Source organism: Heterocephalus glaber, unplaced genomic scaffold (assembly GCF_053883595.1).
Source record: "Heterocephalus glaber isolate CG9 unplaced genomic scaffold, H.glaber_assembly_v1.0 deba00001732, whole genome shotgun sequence".
Lineage (NCBI taxonomy): Eukaryota > Metazoa > Chordata > Mammalia > Rodentia > Bathyergidae > Heterocephalus > Heterocephalus glaber.
The window spans coordinates 3,773,534-3,785,663 of NW_028258443.1; the positions used below are offsets into that span (position 1 = coordinate 3,773,534).

At 34.5% G+C, this 12,130-nt stretch overlaps 1 pseudogene; it reads right to left on the bottom strand.

Moving 5' to 3' along the window:
* Window positions 1-9,258: 9,258 nt before the first annotated feature.
* LOC147821553 (folliculin-interacting protein 1 pseudogene) lies at window positions 9,259-11,815 on the bottom strand (annotated as a pseudogene).
* Window positions 11,816-12,130: the final 315 nt, after the last annotated feature.

The window sequence follows — 12,130 nt, forward strand, 5'->3', positions numbered from 1 at the left end:
ATAGCAAATAAATACATGAAAAAATGTTCAGCATCACTGGTCATTGGAGAGATGCAAATGAAAACAATACTGAGATTCCACCTCATCCTAGAAAGAATGGCTCCTATTAAGAAATCAACCAATAACAAATGCTGGTGGGGCTGTGGGGAAAGAGGAACCCCGTTCCACTGCTGGTGGAAGTGTAGACTGGTGCAACCATTGTGGAAATCAGTATGGAGATACCTCAAAGAACTAGGACTGGAAGTCCCATTTGACTTAGCTATTCCCCTGCTTGGTATCTTCCCCAAAGAATTAAAAGTATCATACCACAGAGATATATGTGCATCCTTGTTCATAGCAGCACAGTTTGTAATAGCTAAAACTTGGAAACAGCCCAAATGCCCATCAACTGGAGACTGGATAAAGAAAATGTGTTTTTTTTGTTATAAAATGGACAGTTTCTGAGCCATAAAGAATGAGAAACTAGAGACATTCATAGCTAAATAGATCCACATTGAGGCAATATTCTTAAGTGAAATAAATAGGACACACATGTGTAAGTACCAAATAGTTTCTCTAGTTTGAGAAACTGAAAGAGTAAATAAGGACTAAAATGTATAGTAGATAATGTGAAATAGGAAGAAAAGGGGCGAAGTGGAAGGGGAAGTGGGAGGGGTAGGGGAAAAGAAAGAAGTGAATGGAATTAATATGAGAAAATGAAAAATTGGAAACCAAGTCTTTGTAAATAGGGAGGGATGGAGGGGTTGAAGGGAGGGCAGGGGAAGGGGGAAAAATAAGTACCGAGAGATAATGTAAAGGTGCAAATTTCCAATGATGAATGTCATTATATTGCATACCTAAAATGTATCAATAAAATAAAATTTAAAAAAACATATATTAAGAAAAGAGAGAGAAAAAGAGATGCAGGTAATGTGTCTAGAAATATGCCATGACATATTATATTTTTCTTACATATGCCATATGTTCTTTGGCCTATTAGTCTAGTTCTCAATCTCTATTTATAAAAATAATTTAGAAGATATTATAAGTAAATGATCCTGATTTTGTAAAAATGAAATGAACGTGGAGAGAAGGGGACAAAAAAGGAATTGCAATGTGGTATGTACATGTATCAATTCACTACAGTGACAGTAATCATTATGTACCACAAACATGTACTAGTAAAAGTCAAAAAAGAAAAACAATCAACATCCATTCATGATAAAAACCCTGAATCAAATAGTTTTAGAAAGTCTTTGTCTCAACCTGATAACAACTGTCTACAATATACTAACAGACAGCTTCATATTAAAAGGAAAAAAGTTGAAAGATTTCCTTTTTAAATCAGGAATAAGACAAGGATGTCACACAAAGAATGTGACACTCCTCTATACTGAAAACTACAGTACTCTAAAAAAGGATATCAAAGAGGACATCCAAAAATGCAAGATAACCCCTGTTTCTGGACAGGCAGAACCAATATACTCAAAATCCATATACTTCAAAAACTGTTATTTGCCAACTTACTGCAATTTCCATCAAATTACCAATAGTATTCTCCACAGAAGTGAGAAAGTGATCCTACAATTCACATGAAATCAGAAGAGAACTAGATTAGCGAAAGCAATTCTGGGCAACAAACGCAAGGCAGGGACCATCATAGTCCCAGAATTCAAGTTACACTACAAAGGTACAGTGGATAAAAACAGTATGGTACAGGCAAAAAAAATTGTGGCTCAATGGAACAGAAAAGAAGATGGAAAAACAATTTCCTTTTCACCTTTTTACCTTATCTTTGACAAAAGGACCAATTCCTTTCACCAAAAAAATGGTGTTGGAAAAACTGACTATCCACTTGCCAAAGATTGAACCTAGACCCATATGTCTCAGCATGCACTAATCAAAAACCAAAATAGAACAAAGATCTAAGTATTGAAACAAAAACACTTAATCTGTTGGAAGACAAAATAGGTAAAACTCTTAAGACTTAATGTAGTCAAATACTGTCTGAACAGAACCCTGGTTGCAAAAGAAATAATACCACAAATCAACAAATGGTGTTGCATCAAATTTAAAAGCTTCTACACAGCAAAGGAACCCACTAACAGAATGAGGAGACAACCTACAAAAAGGGAAAACATTTTGCCAGCTACTCCTCAGAGAAAGGACTAATATCTAGAATATATGAAGAAATAAAAACTATTAGACCCCCTCAAATTTAAAGACCTAATCAAAAAAATCGGCATCTGAAATGAATAGACACTTCTCATATGAAGAAGTATAAATGGCCAATAAATACATGAAAAGATGTTCAACTTCACTGGCCATTTGAGAAATGCAAATTAAAACATCAGAGAGATTCCATTTTACCCTAGAATGAATGGCTGTCATCAAGAAATCAACCAATCGCAAATGCTGGATAGGCTGAGTAGAAAAAAGCAACAAGGGTTCCTTCATTGTTTGTATGAGTCTGAATTGATATAACTAATATAGAAATCAATATGGAGATTCCTCAAAAATCTAAAACTAGAAATTTCATTTGACCCAGCTATTCCCCTTTTAGGTATCTTCCCCAAAGAGTTAAAGACATTGGGCAATGTTACACACATAGCCATTTTTATAGCAGCACAATTCGTAATAGCTAAATCTTAGAAGCACCATGTATGTCCATCAACAGAGAAATAGATAAAGAAAATGTGGTATTTATACACAGTGGAGTTCTACTCTGCCATAAAGAAAGATAAACTCAAGTCATTTGTAGGAAAATGGATGCTCCTTGAGACCATAACATCAAGTGAAGTATTTCAGACACAAAGGCTTGAATTATGCATGGTTTTTCTCATATGAGAAAAATATATATATAAAGTTCAAAATAAAAGACAGACAATAGGAAACAAAGTTAGTATAATCCAGCATGAACAAAAATTTTTTAAAATGTACCTTGATTTAGTGTAATTACCTAATTTTTATGATTTTCGGCCTGTTAGACTGGGTGTTAATTTGTATTTACAATAATTAATAAGAACATACAAAATAAATAAATGAATCTGATGCTGGCAAAAATTTTTAATGATATGGAAGGGAAGGGGATTAAAAATAGAATTTATATGCTTATGTATATATACCAATTCCTCAGAATGAATGTAATCATTATGAACTGAAATCATGTTCTAATAAATAAAGAAAATTTAAAAATAAATCTATCAAACATGAAGGGGAGTAGTTTGAGAAGGATTAAGGTCAATATGTCTTTTATTGTAATAGTTTTTAAAATTTCAAACATTCACCATAAATTTAAGTCCTACTTTGTATACGTCACCTACAAATGAAGATGAATATAAGGATGTTGTATTGACTACTCAAATATCACAAGTGGGGATTGACACTAATAACATGACTTCAAGAAATAATAAACAAATCTAGATGAAGTTCTAAACAAAACAAAGCAAAATCCTTCCTTAGTAGTTAAATTTTTAGAACATTAACACTATACAAAACTTCCCATTTATATGAAAATAGAACTAGATTCTAGGTGCAAATAATTTCAAGTTTTTCCCTCCATGAATGTCTGGGGGAGGCATTTGAAATTTAATTGTGGTGCAGAGAAAATCTTCATTGTGTGGGCAGGTCTTTTGCCTTTTAGTGTATCTAGTACCCCTGACCCCTCTCTATTAAATGCCAATGTCACCCCACCAGCCTTATGACATCTAAAAGGAAAAATGCCACCCTTCACTAATTTCTGAAACACTCACTATTAATAATGCCATCCACCTTAATAACCACTTCTTCAAAGAAGATAATAGTGGTTGCAAAGTCAAGTGAATTTGGAAACTTAAAAGATCATAGAATTGGAATAGAGGCTGTTGTTGGTTTTAGGTGAAATAGACAAAGTGGCCCTATTTAATGACATTTACATTTAAAACAATCATGTTTTCAATATTGTACCAACTAAAACAATGGCAAAAGCCTGCAGCATTTACTTTTCAAAGAAACAAATTTAACTTGTAATGCAAGGTCAGACTTCATGTAGTCTTGTGCTACATTTGCACTTTAATGAAAAGTATCCTTAAACTTAAGAATCTTTCATTGAAGGAAAACTTCCAGCATGAGCCTGGAATGAGCTTTTCAAAAGGAGGTTTTGCTATTTGGGAAAATGTGATCAGCAATGCTTTAATCAGATTGATTAAAATAGCGTATAATATGAAGAAAAAGAGCACTCAATGGTAATATGTTTTTAAATATTTATTTCAGGAATGTGCCAGAAATATGTTAACTCTATTTTCCAGGAGTCTTAGTAAAAATAAATTTGGAAAATACTATGGTAGATTATTCAGTGAGGACATTGGGTGTAAGAGGATCTTTCCCATCAAAAATGTAGCCACTTAATATAGTGTTCTTCTTTGTCTTATTTGTTAAGAATAAACTATAAAGTTCCAGCTCCACCACTTATGTGACCATTGGACAACTGCTTAAACTCTGTTAGCAACAATTTCTTTACCTATTAAACTTAGCGAAAAATGTAGTACACAGCTTTTGTAACAATGAAATGAGGTGATATACCTAAAATGCTTAGTATACACTTTGACTATAGTAAGTAATAAATGGCAGTTATAATTATAGCAATATTATCACCAATATAAAGGTTTCTGATTGATAAGCAAAATATGAGATATAAATGTTATGGGTTCAAATTTGCACCAAATGTTTTCAGTCTATTCTTTGGACATATTATTCCAATGTTCTCACCACTTTCTGAGGCAGTTCTGGAAGTCCTCTTTTGGGAGTGTCTTTATGAGGTGTGATCAAAACTATGGTGAATGGAGTTACCAAGTGCCACCCAATTAAAATGCAGGCTCGTAAAAATATTACAGTGAATTCTCATTCTTTGAAATGTCTGAAGCCATTATATTTGTATTAGTTACCTATTGTTATGTAGCAAATTACTCTAAAACTTTGAAACTTAAAATGGCAAACATTGATTATTGTATATCAGTTTCTGAGAATCAAGAATCTGGGATTGACTTAACTGAGTGGTTTCAACTCTGGGCTCCAACAAGGTGGCTCTCAATTTACTGACCAGGAAGGCACACTCAAAATGAGCTGAAGGTTTCTTTTATCGTCAAACTTATGTGACACTTCCTTGCCATGTGGATTTTTTTCTCCTCTCCTCTCCTCTCCTCTCCTCTCCTCTCCTGTCCTCTCTCCTTCTCCTTCTCCCCCTCCTCCTTCTTTTTCTTCCTCTTCCTCCTCCTCCTCCTCCTCCTCTTCCTCCTCCTCCTCCTCCTCCTCCTCCTCCTCCTCCTCCTCCTCCTCCTCCTCCTCCTCCTCCTCCTCCTCCTCCTCTTCTCTTCTTCTTCTTCTTCTTCTTCTTCTTCTTCTTCTTCTTCTTCTTCTTCTTCTTCTTCTTCTTCTTCTTCTTCTTCTTCTTCTTCTTCTTCTTCTTCTTCTTCTTCTTCTTCTTCTCTCCTCCTCCTTCTTCTTCTCTCTCCCTCCCCGCCCCCAGCAGATGGAACCCAGGGCCTTTCACATGCTAGACAGCTGCTCTGTCATTGAACTACTGAACTGAAGAGAAAGACAACACCAATGATAGAAGTTGCACTTTACTTGATTTCTGAAGTGACATAACATCTTTTCTGATATACACCATTGGTCACAAAATCTATCCTTTGTATAATATTGAGGGGGGACCACACAAATGCATAAATGCCAGAAAGCATGGGTTATTGCTGGGATCCATTTTTAAAGCTGGTTAACAGCAATATTGGTTGAATGTTCATATTTCTCAAGTAAATTTTAAGGCAAACATGAAATTTTTGAGACATAAGAAATGATCACTCACAGCCTGCTATCAGGACTTGGACTAACATTAACCTAAATTTGACAAGTCATCAATTTTGTTAATGATACATGACTTCAGTTTATGTTATAAATCATATTTAACTACTAGAAACATTTTTGCATGTCATAGAATATTATCTTTCTTTCAAGGAACTAAAATTTGGCAAAGGTATTTTAAATACACTTCCTAGTTTTCTACTAGATAATATTTGGCTCTTTCTATAGAAAATTATTTCTTCTAGTTACATTTAGTTGTATTCTAAAAATAAAAAGAAGGCAAGCTTTCTTTTCTGACCATGCAAACTAATAAACAGTTAAGATTTCAAAAGTAAAAATTAAGAAGAAATTCTGATTAGCATAAACCTTTTCAAGGATGATGCAAATAAGATGTGAAATGTCAGTGCTCTTAATGCCAAAAATTTGATGAACTACAACAGTACATTAAAATAATTGCAAAAGAGGATTTTAATCATCTAAAACTGTAGTTCCTTATTCAGATAATGTTAATGAGAATAAACTACCAAAATCAAACTGAGGAATCCATGCTCCATTCTTGAAAGACACATTAAGAAAAACACTTATTTATAAGATGTATATAATTTAAGAAATTAATATACCATGTTTTTAAATTTTGACTTTAATGTAGAATTTATTTTGTATTTTTCAAATTTGCTCTTGAATTCGTTCATATTTTTAAAGTTAAAGATCAGTTCTGGCTTTTGACTAATGTAATCTTTATCTTCCTTTCCCTCATGCTTGCTCTTATATTTTGTACCCTTAATTTCCATACCTGTTCCATTAAGGTATTTTCTGACACTCTTTCAAAGTTTTAAGTGACTGACAATTCAGAACAACTACACACATTCACTTCTGAAGGAATCACTTACATAATTTGCCTACCAAATTCGGATATCAGCAAGTTGTTTTTTTTTTTCAAATTGACATGTATTTTTATTGCACAAATTTCCCCTAGAACTGGGAGGTTATTATAATACAGGTGTACATATGAGAAATGTATTCAGAACAAAGAACAAATATGTACATGTTATATATCCACCATCTAAATAACTTAGAGAAAGCAAATATTCTTATAAGACATCTACCAGGAGTGGGCATTACATAATTTTTTTTTTTTTAGTAATCTTCAGTGTGTATGCCAACTGCAACAAAATGAAATCTGTGTTAGTATGTTTATTGCACTTAATATTTTCAAACTCAAAATTAGGACAATAAATGCCAGGATACTTACAGCAATCAGTAAATATCTGTGTAAAAATTGGTTTTAATTCTATAATATAAAAGATCCCTTTTTCATTTCCTGTTGCAACAGGTTTTTTTATATGTAATACATACTTGTACCATAAGAATTTGAAAAAATTATTTTAAACAGACCAAAACTTTTTTCGCATTCATCATAATGACCATACTTTAATGGAGTAGTAGCAGCTCCTTCCTTGGGCTTTGTGTAACAAAAGGATGATTATGATGCAGGTACTAGAAATTATAGAAAAGTTAAGGATTATAAAACTCAAGAATCCTATATGGATTAATGAATGATTCTTAAGAAACTATAGGTCTTTTGCATCTCAGCACAGATTAGTTTCAAAAATAACAGTAGCGTGAGCCATTCACTTACTAAGATTAGAATTATTAAAGAGTAATTTATTAGACATTTCAAATAAGACTGAGAATAGGTCTGATGATTAAGAAAACACCCAGACACAGTTATTATCTACTTGTTACATATTATTCTGAGCCACAATCAAAACAATAATGTACAATGGCCCATGCAGGAACTTTTCTAGATTCTGAATTCTGCCAAAGAGATCAATTTGTTGAATTCCAAAAAAGACAATAGAAGAATTTCGTTAATGAATAGAATAAGAAAATTAAATTAAGGAAATTTGTCCATAAACACTCTTTGGCAGCAGGTCATCCATGGGAGACTTCAGGTACTAAGTGCGATCAGCTATTAGGACATGGACCAAATAAATGTCAAGTACACTCATTTCAGATTTACGTTCCACTGAAACAACTTCTTTTCTCTTTCTAGTTCAGTATCTCCTGAATAAACACAAAGAGCCAAGCAAAACATGACCCAAAGTCAAAAGACTAAACAAACTCAGAAATCGTCCAATTAATGAAAAATTAAATAAGAATGGATGAGTTATATAGTTAATATATAGTGACTAAATAAGTGGTTTTTAAAAGCTAATCAATTATGATAAAAATAGTAAATGAAAGCAGAAATCAACTTTTCTTCTAGCATTAAATGTATCTTAGACCAGATAAGCAAAGGAAAAACTATAATGTAGTATTTCAAGTAAACTGAGGTAGTAGAGCATATTGAAAACTTTATCTACCCATCTTTCTATTTACATTACTTACAGGAGTTTGGTTCCTCATTAGCCTTTCTTAACATTCTATACTATATACAAAGACAGTAACAATTGAAAAGTCTTTGAAAAAAATTAGCTTTTGGAAGGTAGGAGCTCTTTATGAGAAAGGAGAACAATTTTAAGAGTTATGAGTTCTATTAGTGTAAATTGAATATTACTAAGCAATGAAACATATTTTGCTCCTGTGGGTTCAAGAAGGGCTGATATGGAAAACAAGGGCCCTGGTTACCTGAGCACTTCTAAAGAAAATATTGTTTTTGCCAATGCTTTTGTGCAATTTTTAATCCTGATTTTCATTTATTAAATTTACTTATTGAATGTGTAAATATTAACATTTATAAGAATTTTAGTTCATACTTATAAAACAAATGGTATAAAGTAGTATTCTTACTTTGGGAATCTACATTCCTCAGCCTTAAAAAGACTGGCTTTATGTGTTTTTAGAGTGTGTGAAACAGAAAAATCACCAGAGAGGAATAGTTCAACATTGTGTACAATTAATACTAGTTGAAAATGTTTTTTGAAAAGGCATGTTTACCTGTCTTGTATTTCTACTTCTGCTTTAAAAAAATAGATACATATGTACACTTGGGTGGATAATATACATTTTTATTCATTATTCTGTTTGTAGTAATTAATGGACTCTTCAAAATACTTGAGAAATAACCAGAAATTAGCTGTTTTGAATTGCAAAACAAAATGATAAAGTTTTACAGATATATGTAACTTACAAATAATTAAAAACTTAATGAAATGACTTTTTCTGAGCCATTTAATCATGAGACATCTCTTATGAATTGTGACATTGTTTGAAATGCCTTAATATTATGTATTTTATAGAAATTTCTGTAGAATTTTTATACTTTGGCTTTTTCAAATGCCCTCACCCCAAGTTGTTTATGCTGCTTCGTTTCACATGGTTAAAAATCTACCACCACCCAGGAGTCCAGTTAAAAAGAAAAGCCATCCAATATACACAGGATATGCAATGCAATACAGGATACCCAGGAGATGGATTCACTCAGATGGGAGTCTAACAGGGGGAAAAAAAAAATCTTCATAAATGCATGTTGGGTTTATGCATAAATGCCAGCTTCCTTCATTTCTATTTAACTTGCTGCCAAAATTAACCTTTAGGCATGTTACAGGAGTATCTGAGCCACATATGGAGAATGAGTGCTTGCTACAGCAGCCAGAAGAGGAAGATCACTGGATTCAATCCCAAGAACCACTCCCAGTTCCTTGACATGAACACACATCTGACCCCTCAGATACTCAGACAGCATTTTGCTCTTGAAGTACAGCTCCTGCAAACGGTCTTCAAGGTGCATTACACAAAAATTTGGAGACAAGTTATGCTTATAAAGCTGAAGAGTGGAATGAAGCAGGTTGGAAACAAGACTGGACACCAACACTTCTTTTCCCAGCTTATTATCTGTCACTCGTCTCTGGCTGCTAGCCACTTGGACAGTCCATTTATCCATATCAGCTATAATACAGACAGCTTCTGCTATTGGTTCATCCAAAACTGGATGCTGCACAGCATGAGACAAATCTGATACCAGACACTGGCAGAGTCTCTCATCACTCCCAATTCCTTAAGAACAAAGTCAGGCACGTAGGATGAGCAGTAGCCACCCAGCAAGGACCTCCCAAAATTGGCAATGTTGAGCTGAACAGCACTCACTTCAATTAACTTTGATGCAGGAAAAGGTATCTCATCCTCTTCTGCCCAGTTTTCTTGCTCTCCTCCATAGTAACTGCTGACTTGTCTGGTTATATCATGACCTATTACTTCACTTTCGCTAACCCCAAGGGCACTATCTGAACTTTCATTTCTTGGAATGTCCCATTCAGTTCCTAAAGCATTTTTTTTTCTCTGCATTATCTTTGACTCCATGGGGGACAAGAATGGAGTATGTATCTCTTTGATCTTGCTGAGGAAAGCAGGTTTTACATGAATCTTGATGAATGGTTTCTATACATTTACAAAATTCATTGTTCTGTTTGTTAGTTTTTGTACACAATCTTTTTGAAAATTCTAACATAGAGCAGTGTTCTTTACTGTCTGTACTTGTTTTAACTGGAACATCATCAATAGTCCTTGTTTCAATTGAATCATCATTAAAATATTCATCAAATAAGCTCATGCTCTCTGGGTCCGAATGACTCCAACAAGTAAGTTCACCAGGCTCTCCAGAAACCATGTTCTGTATGTCAGACTCTCCAGATTGGTCCTTAGTTGTTTGTTTAGTTTCTTGATGCTTATCAACAGGCCCTCTGTCTTCCTTTAATGGTTTGGTGTGATGCCTGGTTATCTGATCCACCACTGCCTGACTCCTTAGTTCAGTATCTGAATCAGGTGACATAGAATCTCCAATGAGGAAAGTAACCTTTGTCTGGGTTATATCATAAGAAAATGCAGCAGGCATAGTCTTATCTGGAGAGGTTTTTTTCCACAACTATTCCTGTGGCTCTCATTGCTTTGCCTGGGTGGTTATCTGAATCCAGCAATTCCTTACCCTGCCATGTTTCCTCTGTCGGCTCTGAGCCTTTCTCTGACAATATACGTTTGTCTGCTGGAGCAGATGCTGTGCAAACTAGTTTCTAACTTGGTGTCAAGACAAGCTCTTAATTTATACTATTTAACATCAACAGCATTTTCTTCTTGGCAGTCAGGAGAAATCATTCAGCATTCATCTGAAATTCCTAGTGACTCCTTAGAATTATTTTGAACATCTTCTTTCTCTTGTTGGGACACATTCTCTGTATTCTGCCCAAGGAGTGGATGAATGCAGTATTTACAGTTACAATGAGGAGTTTTTGTCTCTTCAGATTCCTTGAAGAGCAAACTGCTTTTGTTTCTATGCATTGTGATAAGGACATACTCTGATTCCTCAATTTCACCTTTCTCTAAAGTGGTTGTAATCACTGTGCCTGACATAACAATGGCTTCATCTTCTCCATTTTCTAAAAGATGAGTTTCTTGAAGTTCAGAGCATCTTATGAAATAAGTAAGAAAATAAAGCAGCCTATGGACCATATCTTGTCATTTGCCAACCACCACAGTCCTTGCTAACCGTACAGGAGAGCCAATAGCGCCATACAGATCTCCCAGTTGTGCCCAAAGTGGGTTATATGGATGAGTCTTTGCCAACATGTCCACACTCTGAGAGGAATGTTTTTCTAAAAATATTTTTATAGGTGGTTGTCCATTTGGAATGACAGTTGGAACCCAGGCAAGATGATTGGTCAAAACTGCAGTAATGAGAGCTGGCAAGAATTGATTTTTGGAAGCATTTTCCATTAGAAAAGTAAACTCCTTCATGAAACGATGGCAGAGCTGATTCTTTTCTGGAGTCCCCGACATCATTGTAAGCCAGACAGGCTCTCCAATTCGTGGCATTGTGTAAAGATTACAAATTGTTGTTCTGAATTCATTTAGGGCATCAACTATTCGATTATATGCCAAACTCCTCTGACTGGCATCTGCTGAACTCTGGCTCATTTTCATAGCCTGTTCTATTGCACTTTTTAATTTGTTCACGTGGCTTTCAAAAAGAGGAAAATGTGAAAAAAAAGAATTCATTAAATTTGTTATTTTCATCTTCATCTTTGAATAATGAAAAGATTACTCCAATTGCAATCTTCTTTTTTCTCACAATTCCTGGGTTAGGGCCACAGCTTTCATCTCACAGATTAAAGCTTTCTTCTATAGACCATCTAGGAAATACCCCATTTTCCAAAATTGTTGTTTGGCTGCGTCACCAACGTCGCTGGTAGCTGCTGGCTCAACTTCGGGTAAGTGAAGAGTTTGGGGAAGGAAACGGGGTGATCAGCAAGCTGCTGAGAGATGCTGGTACTTAGGACACTGGTCTTTTACATCAGAAGATAAAGTGATAGAACTATCCAGA